The sequence below is a fragment of the Choristoneura fumiferana genome, chromosome 2 (genome assembly GCF_025370935.1).
Source record: "Choristoneura fumiferana chromosome 2, NRCan_CFum_1, whole genome shotgun sequence".
In the NCBI taxonomy this organism is placed as follows: domain Eukaryota; kingdom Metazoa; phylum Arthropoda; class Insecta; order Lepidoptera; family Tortricidae; genus Choristoneura; species Choristoneura fumiferana.
In genome coordinates, this window is record NC_133473.1 from 3,803,904 (window position 1) to 3,824,836 (window position 20,933).

A 20,933-nucleotide genomic window follows, 5' to 3' on the forward strand; every position below is an offset into this window, starting at 1 on the left:
CAAAGCTATCAAGCCCAATCAGCACATGTTTCAGAGCATAAAACTTAGCATCTATATTTGGTTTTGTAATTGCTGTAATTATTGACAAGCACTTTCTCCATTTTCCTTGACGCCCACAGCCGTGTGCTGAGTCAGGAGTGATCAACATATGGCCTGTGAAGAATGAAAATGTACTCGTACCTTTCCACAGGGTCAACTTTCATCATCATCATCATCCCAGCCTATATACGTCCCACTGCTGTGCACAGGCCTCCTCTCAGAACAAGAGGGCTTGGGCCATAGTTCCCACGCAGGCCCAGTGCGGATTGGGAACTTCACACGCACCATTGAATTGCTTCGCAGGTTTGTGTAGGTTTCCTCACGATGTTTTCCTTCACCGCATAGCTCGTGGTAAGGGTCAACTTTACCCGGGTAAAAATAATTAATTAGTAATTGTATCCCCGTGGACACAAGAGGTGCATGGTCTTAACTAGGGGTTAATGCGCAAGCTGATCGACTAGTTTTCTACTTAATTATTATTATTTTATTTGTGAATATAGTAAAACCCTACATGTTAGGTTAGTTTTGTAAGAATCCTGATGGGAGTCCTTCAGGATTGTTGTAAAACTAACTTAACCTATAGGGGTCTACAGGATAGTACTGGAATGGTATTCTGCCTTTTGGCAAAATTATTTTTTCCCAAATGCTTGATTTGGCAACTGTTTTATTTCGCAACTCTCAATTTTCTCCGAAACCAAAAAAAAATCTCAGTGTATTTTCTTATGGTTTTATAGAGCACAGTAGGTTAGGCTTTTTTATAAAAGTTCTGAAAAAAATATGGTTTTAGAGAAAATCATGAGTTGGGAAATGAAACATTTGCAAGTTTGGCATGGCAAATTAAATTTGGGAATAATTATCTGCGAAAAGGCAGAGAACTCCTCTAATTTATTTGGAATAGTTTACAGTTTCAGGTGAAACAGTTGGGAAATGAAAAATATTTCCGGCGAAAAACCAGGTTCCTAGATTGACCACATAAAAAAATGTTTATTAAAGGAAACCCTTGCCGAATGGCACTAATTGTAATAATCAAGAAGACAAAGATCTTCCCTAATACATATCGTCACTACTTAAAAAAAACTCGTATTACTAAATGGTTAATTTCTCTGAGTGCACTTTATGACCATTAGTCAAGGTTCAATTTTGTTGGCGTATTGATTTAAGATACGAGATTTTTTCAAAGTAGTGACGATATATCCCTATGTGGAACTTTAAACATAGAAAATAGTGGCGTAATTAAACGGCAACTGTACCATTGGTGGTTACCATTACGACGGACCGGGCAACGAAAGTGAAACCAAGAGCCCCAGTACCGGTGTAACACTTTTACTTTAAAAAAAACATTGATTGTGCATTTAAGTATTACGTTATTCACGTTGTGATACAGATTTTGATTGGCGCGACATTTAAATAAAACGTTTAGGAACTTGAACTTAAAAGTATTTGTTTTGATGTTGATTTAATGAAGAAAAAACATGGCTTAAATACGGCTAGAAGTCTTTCCTTTCATATTTGAATTAAATTTGGTTAAGAATAAATACCTAGTCAGAAGCATAATCCAAGACGCGATTTAATACGTTTGGGTCTTAATCATGCCTTATATCATATTAAATCATATTATAACGGATAACTCACGTCTTAAACCAAGTTTAGCTCGACATGTTTCGGGCTATTTCGTAGCCCTTCCTCTCAGGAGCACGCGACTCGGCGGCTGCCGCAACACGCACACCCAAAATAGCCCGAAACATGTCGAGCTAAACTCGGTTTAAGACGTGAGTTATCCGTTATAATATCATTTAATATGAGTGAGTCTCACGGTAGTTTCATGTTCATGCCTTATATATTGCTAAAACCAGCCATTGTGGTCACGAGTAGACTATATAAAGTATAAGACTGACACGGTTGTTTAGCCGTACGAGTTTAGCTTTTTATTGTGTGTTAGTAATACAGCACAGACTCACTCACTTTTATTGTGAAGCCGTGGTGGCCTAGTGGCTTGACCTATCGCCTCTCAAACAGAGGGTCGTGGGTTCAAACCCCGGCTCGCACCTCTGAGTTTTTCGAAATTCATGTGCGGAATTACATTTGAAATTTACCACGAGCTTTGCGGTGAAGGAAAACATCGTGAGGAAACCTGCACAAACCTGCGAAGAAATTCAATGGTGCGTGTGAAGTTCCCAATCCGCACTGGGCCCGCGTGGGAACTATGGCCCAAGCCCTCTTGTTCTGAGAGGAGGCCTGTGCCCAGCAGTGGGACGTATATAGGCTGGGATGATGATGAATACAGCACAGACGCAGATACAATTTTTCATAGACCATTTAAACTATTTTCCCAGCAGTAAAATACTTTCGATCTGTACCGTGCCTGATTTTAAAATACCACCTCTGCCCGTGGGTGGGTGTCGTAAAACGGACGGGCGACAAGGGACCTGATATGAGAGTGGAGAGCAGCACTCTCTATTTGTCAACTAGCAAAGTACCTCGGGAACGCGCGAGTACCCTCGCGCGCAAAACACTCCGTCTGGACAGGTTCTTAGATCAGCGTTTCCCATTTGCCGGGTCGCAACCCTGTACCGGGCCATCATAATAAAATACCGAGTCGCAGCATTCCCGTTTTTTTTTTAAAGTAATACCTATATGTGTATTATTTTACCTAATGGAACCAGCTTGGGTTTAAAAGTATTAAGTGGGTCACGAAAGGGCAGTGTGAAAATTACCGGGCAATGGCAGAACAATGTTTGGGAAACATTGACCTAGATGACAAGAGGTACATTTTTATAACCTAAGAAAAACTTAAAACCTTCGAAATGATACTTCACGAATTAAAACTACGAGTATATATATCATCTTAAAATAATGTAAATTAGTTCGTATTGACTTTTAAATTTTAAGTCAATTAACTACCTTTTAAAGAACTTAAGGCATACAATAGCTGTCCATTTGGCTGCCAAACTTAAACAATACATCCGTCCAAATTAAAACATCGAACAGATCTTAATCGTTATGACAGGAAGACACCTTTAGTGACTACACAAAGTTTAATTATGATTAATTCATGAAAAGTACATATAAATGTCACGGTCAGAGACAATAGAAAATTTGCACGCATGCAGTCGGTGTAAAACGACTAGCTGTGTCACACGGCTTTGCGCCCGTGGAAAAATAAACTTGTGGCCCTGTGAGCCGCTGTGTCGCATGTCTGATTTTTACGTTTTAAACCCCAATAGTCAGTGATCGAAGTTTATGCGGCATTTTTGATCTATCATAGTGACTTCTCACTTATCGACTTCCGATATTCAATATCGATATATCGATACACAACATATTCGAAAAGATTAAAAATAGAGGTCAACAATAGACGGTTTTATCTTTAAAGTACGATCCCTTCCAATTAACTTTTGAACAGTCGAAAGTGTGAAATAGACATAAATATGGATTATGCAATAAAAACAATGAATAGTTAACAATTTCTAATTCAAGATGTCAGAGAAAGCCGTGGAATATTTTAAGAAATCTAGATTTAAGTTTTAATGTTTAGTTTTTCATTTGTATTTCATGCACAGTTTTGCAGTGACACTTATTGCATACGATAAATAAATAATTTCTAATTTAATAATTCAATTTCATGTTAAAAGTCTAATAAAATAAGTGTTCCATTAGTGTCTTTATAGAAGATATTAAGGTTATTACGATAATAATCATTACACTAATAAGATACTAAATATATGTATTACGATAATTAATATTCAACCTGCACAAAAAAAACACCAAAGTTGGTTATGGAATGCGACCTGTAAGGAATAAGAGCCAGATATTATCTACTGGACATCCAGAAAGACGTATGAAAGCATTTCTTAAAAGCTGAAATGGTGACATTTCGTTTGCGCTCGCTAGTTCAAAAGTAGGGACTCTATTACCATTCGAATTTCGAAAAACCCTTGTTAGTGCCAGAAATATGTCTGTGAATAAATACAGAGCCAGTGGTTATGGCTGTACGCGTTGTTCGTTACTCTCTCATACATAGGTATATGAAAAGATAAAACTAACAGCACGAAGTGAGAACTGAAGCCAAGTCTTCTCATTCTGAAGGAAGACCTATGGACCATCCGTGTGCTAATAGGTTGAATTATTATAATTACAACGATGAAAACAATTTATACATATAATTTACACTAAAAATAATATGCGTAGTTTCTGTCAAACATTTAACTTCAATTACATATTTGTGATTAAGTATTCGGTTTTCTTTTATATGGTTCGTAATAGTGATAATTATAATTTTTATTGTAATAGTTAAATATTATGTCTAAGCAATTATGATGAAAACTTGTATTTATAATTCACAAAACAATAGGTAAACAATCTCACCGTAAAACACTAGAGTCGTATTTGCGTGCGTTATTAAAAATTTAATAATGTTCTTTTTAATAAAAATTTAAGTGCCTATATCTGCAAAAGGCGTGCATTTATTGTATTGAGGTATTCCTATTCCCACCGTAAAACTCTGAGATTTTAATAAGAGGTTACTCATGGGTCACTTTACGTTGCGAGTTTGCCTAACAACAAGAACATATATTATATGGTCCTTGCTAACAAGAACTTCAAGTACGTAAGTTTTATTTTGGGTAACATTTTTGGTTCAATCAACTTTTTAGTGTAACTTGCTGCTATGGTAACGACCCATGGGTTACTTTTTTTAAACATGAAACTACCGTAAGACTCACTCATATTAAATGATATTTAACGGATAACTCACTTCTTAAATCGAGTTTAGCTCGACATGTTTCGGACTATTTCGCAACACGCGGCGCCACCGCTCTGCTCGCTGTGATTCGATTTAAGACGTGAGTGTTAAATATCATTTACCATGGGTTACTTATTAAAAGTATGATTTTATGGGGTACAAATCAACTAAAATTTGGGTGTTTTGACAGTTTTAAGGTACATCTCCTAAGCATTTTTCTAAGAAAGTGTATTACTGATAAATATATATATTTATTTATTTATTTGTCAACAAAAAAATAACAGCATTGCAGTTAAAACACTAATGCGCTGTAAAGTTCATTTTCAGTCTGATTAATTATTTCTGATGTCTCCTGTCTTGCGGGACATGACGACACTTATAAGTTCATTGACCCTTCTACCATATTAACCTATCTTACATTGATAATAATACATATCCATATCAACTTTCAATTGAATCCGGAGTATAGTGATACTTGGTTTGGATAGGTATTTAACTAAATGTAAACAAAACAATGTCAATTGGTGTCTTAAGTATTGAAATTATCCCATAAAATATTTACATTTCTGTCTTGAAATATACTATTCTAGTTTATATAACAAAGATAGATAAGTAAAATGTATAAAAACCTTGTAGTACCAAACCTGGCAGCTAAAGTTTGTTTACATTTAGATAAATACCTATCCAAAACAAGTATAGAAATGTATGGAATAAGAGTTGCAAGGTCTGACCAACAAGCACTGCTAGTTAAACACTGCTAAAAAGGATACATGTCAAGAACGAGTCCCAAATAATTAACATACCAATCCTGCTGCATTGTTTGATAAAACATAATTCATCAATCGTTTAACGATCTCTTATGTCACAGTCATTTTCCCTTTTGCAGTTACACGCAATTAAAATTGATGGCTTACTGTTATTTTGTAGTAGTTAATTATTCAATCGGATGTCGCTAATAAACGGAATTTAGATAAATTTTATGAACGTGAGATTTCTCTTATTGTGGTGTTAGGGGTGTCACAATATGCGGATGGTAGAAGTGCTATAAAATAATAATTGCCGTTGCCTTAAATGGCAATTTCGAATGTATGCCTTTTGATTTTACAAGCTTTTATTTATCTTGCAATGTATGTTATATATGTACCTATGCGAGTAGTCGGATTGACTTGACATTTAGCATACTTATGTAAATCTGGTGACAATACAATAATTTGGTAGTAACGTCCTGGTACTGGATCGTCCCCACAGGGACTTGAAATTTGCTACGGAATGTAGTTTGGACAATTGACAATGCACGTACAGTCAGCAAAAAATCTTGTGTTAAAAACATATTTTTAATAAAAACTTTATATTCTATTGCATATTTAATTTTGTTTTAATAGTTTCACGAGTTTTAACCGAGTCCTAACTTTTTTGACGTGATATAGACGTGGGTCACTTTAAACTTGTAGAGTAAATAAATCAGCCAGTATTTTTCGAGCAACTTAGCTGAGCTACGCTTATAATAATAATAATAATTCATTTAATTCCAGTAACTTATTGACTCATACATAATTGTAACTCAACATAACTCACATGGTTAAGAACACGTCATTCGACGTCTTTCGACTGACATGATGATGATGACATAAAAACATGTGACGACACGAACGCCAGCGGTGTAAGTTAGTAACAATAAGGGAATAAGTACAATTTAATTATGAATGCAGCATTAGCAATGTAGCAGCAGATTAACCCTGTTAATGTTACCTTGAGCCCTTGAGCAACCCTAGCGTGCCAACCAACTCGCGACACCAAAAAAGAATTAGACAATAATGTTTAACTATGTGAAGGTTCTACTTACAGTTTCGCTTCATACTCATCTAGCACTTGACACAAACTGAATGGGCTATAGTGTTCTAGAAAAATCTAGTCAGTTGGTCAATCAGATTATTGGGAAATGTTGGACACGTACTTTTTTGTCAATCAAAGAAAAACCGGCCAAGAGCGTGTCGGACACGCCCTTGATAGGGTTTCGTAAACATTACGAACAAATCAAGTAATATTTTTCTAAGGATTTCGTATTGTGTATGGAATCTTCCAAGTTTAGGTATGGCTGCTATTTACTCTTAAACTACTAATAATTCTCAAGCAATATTAGCCGTTATAATTTTCCTTGCAAATTTGATATATTTACTAACTACCATCAATTTTTTCAATGCAAGATTTGAACCAAAGAACAAACAGAGCAAATTAAATAAAAGCTTGTGACAGCAAATTATGTACAATTTATTACTTGTTACGTTGGTGGTATAAGCCCGATCCTTTTTAAAGTACGTATCTCTGATTTTACAACATAGGTACCTTTAGCTTTATCGCCCCCTTTCGACAAATCCATCCATCAGCTCTACATAAATCCTCTTCGTCAATATACTTTCACTAATTCTCTCAACATCTTTAGACCACCTATCATCTAAAACAATCCAACGCGTGTATCAAACCCGATTGACCTTTCCATTAGCCATAAAAAGTGTACTCATCTTCCAGGGTTACCGTGCCATGACCTTGGGCCGAATCCCGTCTGCAATGAGTGCAATTTCGCCTGACCTTGCGGCTAGTCTTTGTCTGGGCCTAGATTTATCTATACAATGCTGTTATTAACACATTAATACTGTAATGGAACAACACAGGTTCTATTGTTAGCCTAATTTGTGTTGATGTTCGGATATTCGGTGTTTCAAAAGATAATGGTTAGGATCCGTAATCGTTTGTGTTGGGATTTTTATAGGTGTTTTAAAATCGATCCGTTATATTCCAGCAGATGGTTGGATAAGTGTGACTGAACATGGATTGAACAAACCTGTAAAGGTTAAGTCGCTCCTTGTTAGGGTTGTGTTAAGGTTAATGTTGCCATACATTGTGAACTAAAATTAGAAATATACTGTTTATTTTATATATTTTTGGATCAGGAGTGTTCTGCAAGACTAAAGTAACCATATCTTGAAATATTTTCATCATCCCAGCCTATATACGTCCCACTGCTGGGCACAGGCCTCCTCTCAGAACAAGAGGGCTTGGGCCATAGTTCCCACGCGGGCCCAGTGCGGATTGGGAACTTCGCACGCACCATTGAATTGCTTCGCAGGTTTGTGCAGGTTTCCTCACGATGTTTTCCTTCACCGCAAAGCTCGTGGTAAATTTCAAATGTAATTCCGCACATGAATTTCGAAAAACTCAGAGGTGCGAGCCGGGGTTTGAACCCACGACCCTCTGTTTGAGAGGCGATAGGTCAAACCACTAGGCCACCACGGCTTACTTGAAATATTTTACATTGACTTTAAGATACTTTGAGTATACGTTAGAACAGGCTCTTACCCGCGGTTTCATCCAAATAGAAGAGTAAAAAGTAGATTTCCGCTTAGTGCATAATTAAAAATACAGTTCTGTATGAAAAAAAAATAACCTGTCAAATGCAAGAAACAATCAGAATTTCACACTTAATTCCAGAGATAAGTGCAATGAGAAGTGAAATGTCGTTAGATTTGTTTAATTTATACAAATTATATAATAGTTACCTACTACTCCCAGCTTTATTGTAATAAAACATAACTCTTTTAAGCCTCAAAAATGGAGGGCTCCTTGTAGAGTTAATTAATTTTAAAATAATTGAACAAAATCATTTCCTCATTTTAGACTGAGACTACTCCGTGGCTTATTTGTTTAAAATACTAAACAAATTAAATACTAGAGAGATACAAGTGTTTGCATACTCGTATATTTAAGTGCAAACACTCTTGCTTTAAGAGGTTTTCATGGTAAAATATAACCTCTCACGGCTGTCTAGTGAAATAGCCCAAAAAGTGGTTTCTCTATACTCTTGAGTCTTAGCTTAGAGTACTTTATAAAGAACAAATTAACACTTAGAATAACGGCCGAATGTACTTTAAAAAGCACAAATTGTTGTTATTGAATGAATAAACTATAATCAAAACATTTTTAGCTATCGTAAAGTTGCGGGTGAGCAAACTAATTGTTATCTAATCTAAAAAATTCTTGTGTCACAATGTTTGTGACCAAACTCCTCCGAAACGGCTTGACCGATTTTTATAAAACTTTTTGTGTAGGAATATTTGGTAGGTCTGAGAATAGTACGTAACCTATTTTTCATACTTTTACGTGGACGGAGTCGCGGGTAACAGCCAGTAGTTTTATAAGAATGCTGAAATAATATCCAAAATAACGAGGCCACGTCTAGATCTTAAGTACAAAGTTAAGACTCAAGGAGGCTATATTTATACAGAACCATCATTACTCACTCCCGACTCGAGCTTCAACTCTAGTTTTATTGAGTCGTCACTCCTTCCGTACATTGAATGGCAGGCGTTTAATGGAAAAAGTCATACAAACGCTTCCCGTAACATTGTTCGTTATGGATTAGCATACAAAGCAATACCCTTGATCTTTCTACATTGAAGCCAAATTGTCGCTTCAGGAACATAGGTTTATTAGTTTTTTTTTTCAGTTCGACTTGATTATTTTTCTTCTTTATTTCAATGCTTCTTCAATCCAACTTGGCCTAGCTTTGATTTGATTAAAGAGTTAGCGATTTTGTTACTTGGTACTGAACATCTTTAAATATCGTGCATTTAACCATATATTTGAAGGCTCTATCTACGTAACTGCAAGTGATATATAGCTTAGACTCATAGATGCGGCGGTTTTTTTTTTGACAGAAAACAGATTCCCGCAACATAGCGATAGATAAATTTGTTCTCAGACAGAGTCGCGGGCAACAGCTAATGTGTCAAAAAGAAACTTCAAAACAACAACAAACAGACAGTCAGTAACAAAGTGATCCTAGGTATAAGAGTTCCGTTTTTTCTTTTAAGTCTGGAACCCTAGAAGCGGCATCTATATTCCTTTCTGTGGTTTTCACCTTCTTTGGAATTCCAAAGCTGAAATAAACTGAAAAGCTGTCTGGTTAAGTCATCAATTCGTCATCCGGTCTCAGCAGTCATTAGCTTACGCGATTGTGGAGAAAGTGTCATTGATATGTTGAAGTAAAATGTGCAGCTGCTTAGAAAGTACTTCGGAGTTTTAAGTTTTTTTTTTTAATTATAACGTCAAGATATGTTTATTTTAAAAAAAAAAACAATAATAAATAATGATTGGTTTTTTGGAGTCTTTTTGTATTTTTTATTTCAACTCCAAATTTGTTTCTTTTAATAATAAATAAGTTTTCAGTTTGGAATATAGGTTTATATTTTTTTGGAATCATACTGAAACTAAAATGATTAATACCTACTGAATAAATGTTTCTTTCTTTCTTTCGTAAAATACATGGAATAATACACAAGTTTTTTTTCACATAAAACTGACCGTGATTGACCCCTATCTCACCTATCATTATTATTATTATTCTTTTCTTGTAACTTTTTCTTTAATTTTAAACTGTAGCTTTTAGGTATTTTATTTGTAATTTTTTTTTTAAACTATGATAATAATTAAAGTCTTTAAGGGGCTGTTTCACCATCCATTGACTAGTGTCAACTGACGGTTAAATGTGATGCCGTCTCCGTCTATTCGAACAAAACAAATAGAGACGGCATCACATTTAACCGTCAGTTAACACTAATCAATGGATGGTGAAACAGCCCCTAAGTGTCTATGTTCTTGGCAATGATGGTGATGGTCTTTCCGAAAGCGCTGGTAGTTTAAAAAATGACGTGTAAAAGTGCCCATTGCGGCCTGTTTACTGAATAAATTATTTGAATTTGATTTGAAATTGATGTAAAGTGCAGATGAAGCCAAAGGTGTATCTATGTAGTAAAGCTGGGTTTGGGAATCGAATCAGTTTTTTGATTATCATTCCTCGATGCTTGCTTTATCTTCATCATCCCATCATCATCCCAGCCTATATACGTCCCACTGCTGGGCACAGGCCTCCTCTCAGAACAAGAGGGCTTAGGCCATAGTTCCCACGCGGCGCTTTATCTTACTCGTACATTTTCAAAAATTTTGATTGCCTTTTCAGATGTGTCCAGTCGAACTGACCTAACCACCAGCACTATGTTTAATACTTTGTACAGCTAGTTCCATTAGTAAAATATTATTGTTCGAATGTTATTGTTATTATAATCAACAACTAAATATTTATTACTTGGTGTTTAACAGATTCGACCCGTAATAACAACGCTCAGTAAATAGTATTTAAGAAATATAGTTGGTCGTCGATGACATTGACTTCTTTTGATGACTATTGCTTAATCTTTTATCATAAGAATAGCGTGCTTTGACAAGTAAAGCCTGTCTATAGAGAGCATATGAATTTGGGGTAAATTGTAACCATTTTTTGGGTTCCGGAGCTAAAATGGCAAAAACGGAACCCTTATAGTTTCGCCTTGTCTGTCTGTCCGTCCCTCCGCGGCTTTGCTCAGGGACTGTCAATGCTAGAAAGCTGTAATTTTGCACGGATACATATATAAAAAAAAAAAAAAATTCAGGGTACCTCCCATAGACGTAAAGTTGGGGTGATTTTTTTTCTCATCCAACCCTATAGTGTGGGGTATCGTTACCATTTAAAACCATTAAGGGTTTGCTAGGACGATTTTTCGATTCAGTGATTTGTTTGCGAAATATTCAACTTTAAGGCCGCTGTACACATTGGGCCAACGCGAACTGTGTCGGGTTTTTCGTGCACAAAAAAGTGCAAATTTCCATTAAAAAGTAGTTTAAGAGTATACAGCAGCCTAAGGTATAAAATATACCTAAACTTGGAATATTCCGTACGAAATACGAAATCCTTAGAAAAATATTACTTAATTTTTTCATAATGCCTACGGAACCCTATTTTGAGCGTGTCCGACACGCTCTTTGCCGGTTTTTTGTTGTTGTTTCGTACAACTAAAAGTACGATTACGGTGTTATAGGGACATAGAACATGCGTTAGTAACTATAAACAGTAAAATATAAGACTAGCTTGTGTCATCGGCTTTTCCTCCGTGAAAGAATAATATGCCTGGGCCCACGTGGGATCTACTGCCTAAGCCCTCTCAATCTGAGAGGACGCCTTTGCCCTACAGTGGGACGTATAAAGGCTGAGACGTGTGATGTCAAATAAAAGAAAACTGTCATAGTTCGCTTTTGTTTACTTTCAAAGGCATTTCTTGTAAATGAGTAATTATTCCCTGCATTAACCTTTTGCCACAGAAGTTCAACATTTGCGCGCGTTTATGTCTTTTTAACGCTCGTTAAACTTCGGTTACATCGCGAGATATTGTTAGCGTTGTGTGTCGAAGTGATTATATGCCTACAAGAAAATCAGTAGGGCTACTACGAAATGCAAAAATCGAAGTTCATATCGTACCGTCCCGCTGACGCTAATATTATTTCATACGAGAGTGAGAGGGACGGTACGATACGAACTTCAATTTTCGAATTTCGAAGTAGCCCTACTGGTGTGGGTAGTTCGAAAACCTCGTGTGGCTAAACGAATGTGATTGTTTAGTCGTCTCGTGACCACGGCCGCTGCATTGTAGTCGAAACTAGGAGGTAATTTTACAAATATAATTAAAAATTAATTTATTTCGTGTTAGAGATGATATTAGCATTTTTGCTATCTGAAGTCAAACCAAAGATTATTTTAACTATGACAACTGTATATCTATAACATCTAAAGGTCAATAATAATTATGAAGATAGAGAACCATAGGGAACGTGTCTGAATATCGAAAAATAATATATCTAATGTTCAAAAATCCACGGTCAAAATATCGAAAGTAGGTTAGGTTAGGTTCCCGAACCATAGGCTTGTGGTAAGAAAGGACTTTGATAATTACATACATTGGATAGAGACTATATTTATTTTTTTAATTTTTTACGAGAGCCAAGTCTCAGAGTTTTTTAAACGGGTAACAATTTTTCACAAATGTTTCAGCAAAACTGCCATCATTTATATTCTTTCAAAACATACAAAACTCATTCATATGCATTGTATGAGCTGTTAGTTCAAACGAGTGGCATTAAAAATATCGTTCGCGCAAATACCAAGGCCGCAGTTTAAAACCTGTCTACATATAAAATACATTATGTCCGTTTTTTGTACAACTTTCTCTTTCTGCTGAACAGTTTTTAGTAAAGTTTTTAAGGGAACACCCAAATACTCCGAAATATTTTATTCCGAATTTGCTAATTCCGATTTTCACTATTCCTAAGACATATAATTCCGATTACTTAAAAACACGAAATTTATTTTTCCGAATTTCAAAATATCGATTTTTTTATATCCGATTTTTAAAACTCAAAGGAATGAAAAGCACGAAATGTTATCGGCCCGAAGTACAGTATTCCGATTATCAATTTTCCGAAATGACATCGCTAATTCGGAAATATGACATTCGGCAAAATAAACTTCGTGGTTTTAATAATCGGAATCTTGATTTCGAATCTCGAATTAATATCAATCAATTTAGATAAATTGACCTGCATACTTAGGTTAGGTTAGGTTAGAATCGCGACACGGCGCGAAGCGCCATAACTGCGCGGAATAGGAGCTCCGCTAAGCGGAGCTCCGTCGACCTTGTGTCACATTGCTGAAAATCAATAACAGTAAATACTGTTTTAGGTCAATCCATCTTTGTGACTTAGTCGCTAAATTTGGCTACTCTTGGGACAGCGTCAGCGACTTTTTTTATTTAGCGTTTCATATACCGTCAAATGTGGCAACTTTATTTTTAACTTTACTTCACCACGAATTTAGAATTTTGCACTTGGTAGTAGCTTAGTAGTACTATATCTAGTGCCTGGAGACCAAAGGGCAGTATACGAGGGCTCAACGAATCGCCATTGCTATTCAACAAGGGAATGCTGAAGGACACCATGCCACGGAGGCCATTTTTATATTTAATTTAGATGGGTATTTGGTTTATATTTGTTTTATTTCCGGTAAATATCGAATCGCAAAAATGCAATTGGTTACCGTTAAAGTAACTTAGTGCAACTCACATATAGTCTCAGTTAAAACACCTGAAGAAAGGTATTTCAAGGAGGTCATCGTCCCCAATATCTCATACTATTGCAGCTTATTACACTATTAACAAACAATTTGCCTCTTAATTATCATAATGACTGCGGTCGCGATGTTTCACGAACACGCATCACGCACGGCAATCGTAAGGCAACTTTGTAAACGTTATTTTAGTAATAGGTGAAAAACTTAAATAAACATATTCTTGTAACGCGTCCGCAAAGATAAGTCAACATTCAATATTCGATGAATGACAAGTCTCATATAAAGCTTTAAAAGTAAAATGGTAACTAAATAATCAATCAGGCCTACGCGTCTGTTTGAGACGAATTTTGGCGTGTTGCCTGTGCACAACGTCTTTGGTGGCTGACTAGACTGATGCGAAAGCAACATGTTCGTCCACAGGCCTGACAAAAGAAGTCTGCGGATGTTGGTGCAGAATTGCCTTAGTGTATTTCTGTCTCTTGTCAGCAAGTGCCTTGAGCCAGGCCTCATCGCAATACTTGCGATCGTCCAATACACGTCTACGCCAATAAGTACGGTTTTCCGCCAATGGGACCAGCACTGGGAATCGAACCCAGGTCCTCGGTATACCGTACCGCGTGCCAAAAAACCAATCTTAATTTGATTGCTTAATAACGATATCTCTTGTCCGGGTGAGCGTTTAGTTTCAATGGAATGCCGAAAGTTTCTCGATGAGGGCTACGGTATAGATGTCGCTAGCGTCACTCACTGCTTAAGTGGCTAAATAAGAAACAAATAAGCTAAGATATGTGGTGCATAGGGGAAATTCGTGTCTGTACCGTTGTCCAGCAGTGGTGTAGCGATATAGCACGCGGTACGGAATACCGAGGACCTGGGTTCGATTCCCAGTGCTGGTCTTATTTTTCTGGTTTTTCTGTGCATCTATATTTTCGGTTTGTATTTTCAATTTAGGTTTTACGGGATGACCGTAAAAGTAAAAATTTTGAATTGAAATAGAAAATACAAAAAGATTCCAAAAAACCAATCTTAATAGCAAATTCCGTCGAAATTGTTAGAGCCGTTTTCGAGATCCCCGTTATAAATAAATATACAAGAACCGCTCGTATAACGATATAAGATAAAATAGGAGTCACCGCCGTCGAATACGGCGATGATGATGATGATAATGGTGGTTCGACCGTCGTAAATTTGTATTTGTACATCAGTTGTATCACGCGTGAAGGTAAATTATATCAGCCGGTAGCCACGCACGCTACACTTTCTATCTCGTTTGATCGGTTCAAGTTACTGTTCGCTTTGGAAATCCATAATAAAGTAGGTATGAGAAGTTTTACTTAAAGCTCCCCTGGGGGTCTATTTGTGACACTCGCGATCTCAATCAAATGTCAGTTTTCGCATACAAAAACTGGCATTTGAGTGTGATCGCAAGTGTCAAAAACGTAAGACAATACGGCCTGTGATTGATTTCAACTATTTTGCCCAGTCGATAACTCCGGTGCGCATCTACTCTCATAATTTTAGCAAGTCTACGTAATGTTTGTCATAATTTTTGGTACTCACAATTTTTGAGCCCTTTATCATTTCAGAAAGAGCTCTTTCAGGCAACCTTTTTCAAGGACTAGATTTCAGCAGCATATAAATACCATTTTAATTCCTCGACATTCCTCGAATAATTTCGTTGCTGAATATTTAGGTATCGTTTAAAGAATAACCGAAAACTTATCATCATTTTGATAGCAAAAAGTAACCCTTGCGTTAAAGATACAGAAACTGGTTCACATATCAGAGTGGAACCTTGTCACATTCACAGATTCACCGATGTAGAATTCAACATGAAGTTCCACCTTGAGGATTCAGTATCTCCAACTTACTATACGTATGTGCTACGTAGGTACTTCCGTTTTAGTTGCAACTATATGTTCGAGCATTTTTCCTCAAACACAAAGTTGAGTCGAGTAACAGGTTGGAACCTTTTTCATAATCAATTGCGCTATAATTTCTTTGGAAAATTATGGTATGTCAAATGACATTAGTAGCACAAAAGGTTCCACCCCGGTACATGATTTAGTTTCCGTCACTGTATGTACGTTCTTATATGCATTATATTTTTGAATCGACTCTTTGTTTTGTTCAGTTAAGTGGTTTGCCAAAAAATCATACACGTAACTGCAATTTTGCAGTCACATTAACTAGGTAGTTTAAACATTATATTACAGAAATTTGAATTATTTAAACTAGACCAAAGAACTGTGTTAATGTGCTTCAATTTTAATCGGCGATTCGGCAACGAGCTCACAATATCATTAAAAAGTATTCGTCTATTTCATAAACAGAAGTACCTAATTAGTAATAATTTTATCTAGAACTTTTACAGGTGGTAGAACCTTGTGCAAGGTCCGCCCGGATTGCTACCACCATCTCGCTTGCTAATCCTGCCGTGAAGGAGCAGTGCTTGCAGTGTTGTGTTTCAGCGTGGAGAGTAAGACAGCCGGTGAAATTACTGGCACTTGAGGTATCCCATCTTAGGCCTCTAGGTTGGCAACGCATCTGCAATACCCCTGGTGTTGCAGATGTTTATGGGCGGTGGTGATCTCTTACCATCAGGAGACCCACTTGCTCGTTTGCCATCCAGTCGAATAACAAATGAAAAAATAAAAACTTGATATTTGCAACCGGAAATCTAGTTTTCAACTGAAACCGTTCAACCATCAATTCGACGTGTGTTAAGCAACCAGTTAATTGCAATTTGCGACAAATGAAATGGAATTTAATTTTAACGGCCTGCTAGCCACGAGTTATGCCTCGCACTTTCATTATCTATAACTTGTTTTTGTATACGAATGCTCCAGTTTTAATTACAAAGGTCCGAATAAGGCGATCGTATAGAGAACCATAGACAATCGTTTAAAGTTATAAAGGCATGGACACAAGGAGTATTGACTTGACAGATTGGCCGTACTTAGTACAGAGCGATAGAATCTAGCTAGAGGAAAGGATTATAAAAAAACAATCGCACTATAGCTGACTTAGCAAAGTTATTTTTTATCAATATGCCAAAGCTAGAACCAGTTTGAATTAAGTTGCTAACTTGTTATAATTTGAGATTGTAAATATTTTCTTACTGCAAATTTACCCCAGTCGTGACTTCGACCACACTCATGGTCGAGTCTTTAGAAAGCGAAAGACACCAGAAAATTTATTATTGAGTAACAGCGCCAGTTTAAGTAACAGTAATGCTTAATTATGCAAAGTAAGGCAACAATAAACTCAGCTTACCTTAAACTGTGTAAGACTTTCTTCTAATTCAGCATGTAATTATAAAAAAACACTAATATTTTTATGTGGAATCCACCATCGTTCGTCACTTTATGGTGCAAACCTTTGTCACGTTCACTGTCAATTAAAAAAAACTCCTTTAACACACACACTTCCCGCCAAGACGCGATATGTTCGAAAACCCGCTCTGAAATTCAGTAAAACGTTCCATATCACTGAATTCGATGTCAACGGCCGCGAAGCGATTTGGACACTGGCAAGTCAAGTGTCGTTCAGTTTTGGCTGTACGCGCGAGTGCACTTTCGTTGCAATAAAAAAAAAGAATTCAGCGGTGTTCGAACATGAGGCGCTCGAAGTTTGAATAATGGCGGGAAGTGCGTACCTTCTGAGCGTGCGTTCGTGTATACGCCGAGACCGGTCGGTGTACGGGATTGTACTGCCGTGCGGTCATTACAGCTAGCGCGACATTCTCTGCCCACCGCTGCCCGCATGTGTTGAATGTTAAAATGTTAATCCGCGATACTATTTACTAACCAGCGACACCAGACCCCTCGTAACAAGCGGAGCAACTAATTTTCATACGCCTTATGAAACGTTGCACTCGCTAAACGGGTCATTGCATTCTGGCCGTACTATTTGAAAAGTTGCGTTTAACGAGACAATAGAAACAATAATTCACTATCTGTGACAGTTTCAGGTTTCAAAAGTAAAATGCACTACATTTAAAAAGGCAAATATCCTTTTGAAATGTTTCAACAGTGCTTTAGACCTGCTATTAGTCATTTAGTTGTGTTATATTATGACCATGTATTATTGAACGGATAATCAGTGTAATCGTTGAACCTGGAATACTCGAATTGCATAAGTTCTTTGCAAAACCGTTTTGTCAAAAAATTGTTTCAGCATTGCATTGTCACCAAATGTTACCGAGTCGAGTCTGCGTAACATCCTGGATTAGGGAAATCCCATGCTATTAAAGTTGTGGCAAACGCCGCTAGATGGCATTGTTCAACAACTATACGGAACCTTTTCGCAGTGAGATAATTACTTACGAGTGTTTACAAACACGTTGCTTATGCTTGGTAATATTAATATAACGGTGGCTATCGAATTATTTTTTTTAGTTACTTTGAAGATTGAGAGAGAGTGGATATATTATCTAACATGCCGAATCGTCATAGAAAATTAGGTACCTAGCGTTTTTTTAACTGTTTGAAAAAAGTACTGCAATCTAACTTTAGTATTAGACGATAACAAACAATAGTTTTTGCAATTGCGAGAGAAAGTAAGACACCAATGAGGGCTATCGCGTATGAATTCGCCACTAGAGGCGCTAGTGTAGCGTGAGGTCTCCGAAATGTCAAATCTCATAGTTTTTGGGTGAGCTACGCGGGTTTATTTATAATTAGAATAATTTTGTGAATATTTTGCAATATCTGAAATGAATTATGGCAAATATGCGTTCCGGGGCAATGAATGTCTGTGTTTTGAGAAAGTTTTGTCTTTCGGAAACCTTTGTCCTCCCTTTTTTCCGAACAAAACGGGGACTATGCAACACTGTGGCATGCTCGATATTTTTATGGTACGGTTTTAAGGTGTATTAAATATGATTTTAATCTAAACTATGTTTTCACGCCCGTAATAACAGACTTTGAAAGCGATACTTAAAAACCTCACGCCATCTAGTGAGACAAAAAACGATAGCCCTCATTGCCTTAAAATTCAGAATTGTCATTTATACACTTGTTTGCTATTCAATAACTGTAGGCGCCTCGAATAAGGATAAAATATTATATTTGATCCCAAATGTTTTTATAGTTTCTCAACCTCAATTTATATTTTTATTTTATTTATTATTTACCCGACTGCGACCAAAAAAAGGACGAATGTTTTTTAAACATTTAAAACGTTCAGCTTCTAACTTCAATTTTTAAACGAAAAGCAAGTTTGGTTACTGAACGTATCAAGTACGTCACGTCACACTGGTCATTCCCGCAAGGCTACTACGAAACTCGTAACTCGAAGTTCGTGTCGTGCGGTCCCTCTCGCTCTCGTATCAAACAGTGTAAGTGTCAGAGGGACCGTACGACACGAACTTCGAGTTTCGAGTTTCGGAGTAGCCCAGCCGATCTTTCCGGTCCAGAGGTTCAAAACAGTTTCATTATTATATATAATATTATATTCATTAAATATTTGTGTCCATACTTTTAATACAAACATGCAAAAATAAAATAGCGTAGAAAAAAATGTTTAACCTAAGATCAAAGTTAACGAACTTCGGTAACAAAACAAATCGTAACGGTATGACCACAATGACCAATTACAATTGTTTTGTCAATGTAAACATACAACACCTTACACTTTTCTTAATTATAACACGCCGAGGTTCAAAGCGAGTACGTCATTGTCCTCATGACATGACCTGCGTTATTGTTTAAGCTCATTGTTCAATAAAATGACGCATAATAAACAAACATAGACAAGAGTGTTTGTGATCCCTGCTGACAGTTGACGTCATCGCCTTTGAATTTGAACAGTGTTGTTTTTATTGGAATCGCCTTGAGCTGCCCATTAGTTCCCATGAAACAAGTATTACACTGGTTTTACACAACCACAACTCAATCACAGCTCTGTGATAGCTTAAGTGCTAATAATATGCAGTGCTAACCTTTAAACATAAAATTTTGCGGCTTTTGGGACATTAGTAAGTAATCCCACTTTGTTTTGCTTAAACAGTTAAAAAACCTTAGCCTTGTTCATTGAGGCATGTCGCTTCCTCGCCAAGGCGAATGTTTTTGCTCAATCCGACACGGAACCAACCAATTTCGGCAACTATTGTCACCGCACTGAGATCCGATATCACTTACATTATATCTTATCATAAAGATTATGTACACAAGTGCTAAATTCGTACCATGTAATGGACAACACATTACATATCAGTCAAACGAGTATCACGTGTACAGGGATTCTGTGCAAGACACCCATCACCAGAGGCATATGGCTTCTAAATCTGAGTTGACACTTAGTTTCCATAACCTAATCAAGCGAGGTAGTGTTTTTTAATTTTAATTGCGCCCAGTGTGAAGTGTATTTACCAAACTGTGAACACAGCTGTTCTTAATATGAAATAGTGGTTTTTGTTTTAATTTGTTTTTTTTTTGTGAATTCAATCAGTGTTAATAGCCAGATTGAATAAGGGAATTGTTAATTGCCACTTAAATCTTTGAAGTTGAAATGGTAAAATTAAAAAGAGTTTATATATAATGTGATAATGTTGGAAGTGGCATGTTTTAGTTGTGTGAAGTGGTTTGAGTGGTTTGCTGATATCATGAATTTATTAATCATAACATGGTATTTGTGTAAATGACTAGACATTACTATTGTGTGCACAGGCAGCTATTACAGTAAAATTTTACTTAATTAACACCTGTTTCCAGTCATAGTTCTTCCAACTGAAGTAATGAGCATTATTTGTGTTTAATTGGTAAATAAATGGCTCTGCTATTACAACAAAGGAAAATTTCAGAATTTAACTAGAAAATCTGCAATAGGTACATATGTACCTATTGCAGATTTTGTACCTTTATTTATGACTAATCATTCCTCGCTAGTTTTAATATCAGATAAGGTTCATTAACACTTAATTTGGCAAAGCTCTATCATGTTAACAAAAACAAAGCAAAACATTAAATATTTGGACTGATAGTGCTGGCTGGGTGGCTAATTGACCTGCAGAATAGTATTTATTTTGTGATAAAATGAATGATGAATTAGTTCAGTGATAGCAAAATACAGACCGCAAAAGGATTTAATCCAACCCGAATATTTTTCTTCAAAATGTATAGGTAGAATATGGCTTCTGATAAATTATTATTTTGAACATTC

The 20,933-nt window shown here is 36.4% G+C and overlaps 2 protein-coding genes across 13 annotated transcripts in view; one reads left to right on the forward strand and one right to left on the reverse strand.

Moving 5' to 3' along the window:
* Nucleotides 1-17,524, reverse strand: part of LOC141445664 (uncharacterized) — a 128,574-nt gene extending 111,050 nt beyond the window's left edge. For all 12 annotated transcript variants that reach the window (XM_074111531.1, XM_074111530.1, XM_074111529.1 and 9 more), the window contains exons 1-2: nucleotides 17,428-17,524; nucleotides 17,046-17,162 (exon numbers count right to left, since the gene is read on the reverse strand). The gene's annotated coding sequence lies outside the window, so the exon portion shown is untranslated. The remainder of the gene's footprint in view (nucleotides 1-17,045; nucleotides 17,163-17,427) is intronic.
* Nucleotides 17,525-19,461: 1,937 nt separating this feature from the next.
* Nucleotides 19,462-20,933, forward strand: part of Pld (Phospholipase D) — a gene marked incomplete in the record, with an annotated part of 30,228 nt that continues 28,756 nt past the window's right edge. Inside the window, 1 exon segment of the mRNA XM_074111552.1 lies at nucleotides 19,462-19,749.